This window comes from Microtus ochrogaster, linkage group LG10 (genome assembly GCF_000317375.1).
Source record: "Microtus ochrogaster isolate Prairie Vole_2 linkage group LG10, MicOch1.0, whole genome shotgun sequence".
Lineage (NCBI taxonomy): Eukaryota > Metazoa > Chordata > Mammalia > Rodentia > Cricetidae > Microtus > Microtus ochrogaster.
In genome coordinates, this window is record NC_022035.1 from 3,462,202 (window position 1) to 3,464,781 (window position 2,580).

General features: G+C 41.3%; 1 pseudogene; it reads right to left on the reverse strand.

Moving 5' to 3' along the window:
* On the reverse strand, nt 1-921 carry LOC101980275 (annotated as a pseudogene).
* Between the last annotated feature and the right edge of the window lie 1,659 nt (nt 922-2,580).

Genomic DNA, 2,580 nt, shown 5'->3' on the forward strand with positions numbered 1-2,580 from the left:
TTATGTCCTCAATGGGTTGGGTGTTTGCTTGGAGTCCATGTAGGCCATGAGGTCCACCACCCTGTAGCTATAGCTGTATTCATTGTCATACAAGAAAATGAGCTTTACAGAGTTGTCATTGAGAGCAATGTCAGTCTAGCATCAAGGATGAAGAGTTGGAGTCACTGTTCAGTTTGCAGGAGGCAACCTGGTCCTCAGTGCAGTCTGGATGCCCATTATCAGGTCCTCAGACACCTGTTGCTTCACCTTCTTGATGTCATCATACTTGGAAGCTTTCTCCAGGCGACATGTCAGAGAAACAATGGGCATATTGGGGTTAAAAACACAGAAGGCCATGTCAGTGAGCTTCCCTTTAAGCTCTGGGATGACCTTGCCCACAGTCTTGGCAGCATCAGTAGATTCAGGGATGATGTTCTGAGCAGTCCCATGGCCATTATACCACAGCTTCCCAGAGAGGCCATCCACAGTCTTCTTGGTGGCAGTGATGACCTGGATTATGGTCACAAGTCCTTCCACAATGCCAAAGATGGCGTGGATGGTCTTGGTCAGGAGAGCTAAGGAGTTGATAGTACAGGAAGCATTCCTGAAATCTTGTGTGGGTTGTCATACTTCTCATGGTTCACACGCCTCACAAGCATGGGGATATCAGCAGAAAGGGCAGAGATGATGACCCTTTTGGCTTCACCCTTCAAGTGGGTACCGACTTTCTCCATGGTGATGATGGTCATGAAGACACCAGTAGACTCCACAATATACTCGGCACCAATATCACCCCATTTGATGTTGGTGGGATGTCAGTCCTGGAATACGCTGATGGTCTTCCTGTTGATGACAAGGCTCCCCTTTCTCAGCATTGACTGTGCTGTTGAACTTGCCATGGGTAGAGTCATATTGGAACATATAGACCATGTAGTTGACATAAAAAAGATAAAAAGTTTTATATCTAATTTATCTTTTATCATAAGTAAGGAAAACTTTAACTATCTATTCTTCAACTCCATCAAAGACTCCAGAAAGATATTACCTAAGTAAACAGGAAGTGCATGGTAAGCAACTTCCAAAACTCTAGAATTAACAGATATCTCGTTGCCTGAACAGTCACCCATAGTGCTTCTGTAATATTGGGGCACCCATCTTCAGCCTACAGGCCCATAGCATATGGCAGACTTTTCCATAAAGCAAGAAATTTCAAAGACAGCTCTGCCTATATTGGCAGTTTGTCGGTCACTTTCTTCTGTGTCTGGCAGAATCTTCCATGAAGTAGGAACCCTGAACTACTGTCTCACTTTCTTTAGACAACTTCAGCAGTCATTTTTTGTGGATTCTGCATGTCCAGTTCACGCAGCACAGCATCAAGCTATCCAGGCAAGAACAGTTTCTTGCCCAAGTGGCTATTAAACTCCACAAGGAGCCTGTTCAATGCCCATCATCCTCTTGAAGTAGATTGGTGCTATCAGGAGCAGATGTGTCTCATTGTCATGAAAAGTCCTACGTTCTTAAAACATTTTAAGTGGCATATTCTGTACATCTTTGAAAGGTTTAAAAAAATAACTACCCGTCTGAAATATATTTCTGTACATCTAGAAAAATAACTAACATGCCTACAAGATTATAGATGACTATATATTAATCTGTATTTCTTAATTACATATTACATTTAAATGAGCTGTACAAGCACACTACCTTAAACAAGAGCAGAAAAATATATGTTACAAAATTGACCTTAAATTTGTATCAATAAACCAAGATCCATACCAATGCAAAGTATTCATCCCTATAGCATATCCTCCTTTAAATACAAATAAATATTTATAAACAATCATTTAGGGAGTTTGGGTGTTGTTCTCTAGACTACTTCTTACTGATTGGGAGCACTGTTAATCAGGTCTTTCATGGGGTATTCTGTGTGGTAGATTCATCTCAGCCAGCAATCCTGGAGCTGTCATGGATGTTGGACCATCTGTAGAAATGGGTTAATTCAAGATGTAAGAGTTAGCTAGAAATATACACGAGCTAATTGGCCAAACAGTGTTGTAATTTATACTGTGTCTGTGTGATTATTTTGGGTCTGGGAGACCAGGAAATGAATAAGTAGCCTCCACCTAATTTAAAGAAAGCTGCAACTTTAAATTTTTCAAAATTTTTGTGTATATAAGTGTGCCTCTGTGGATTTGTGCATGTGAATGCAGTGCCCTCAGAGTCCAGAAGAAGGCATCAGGTCCCCTGAGTTTAACTTGGAAGTTCCTGATGTAGGTTCTGGAACAGAATTCAGATCTTCTGCAAGGATGGTATGTGTTCTTAACTGCCGACCCATACCTCCACCCCCTAGGACATTTTTCTATTACTATTGAGAAAAGCAAATGAGTCAGAGAGTGTCTTTGTTACAGTGAGAACATTTTCGAGATAAGCGCTCTTGAGCCTGCTAATTATGCATATAGCTGACATGTGGGTCACGGTGGGAATACCTAGTGATCAAAATCGCCTGGAAGTTCCCCAGTTTATAAGAACAATGAACGAGTAAAAAGAGAAATAGAAAAGCAAAAAGCAGAACCACCAAGTCCTCCGTGCATGAGAGTAAAT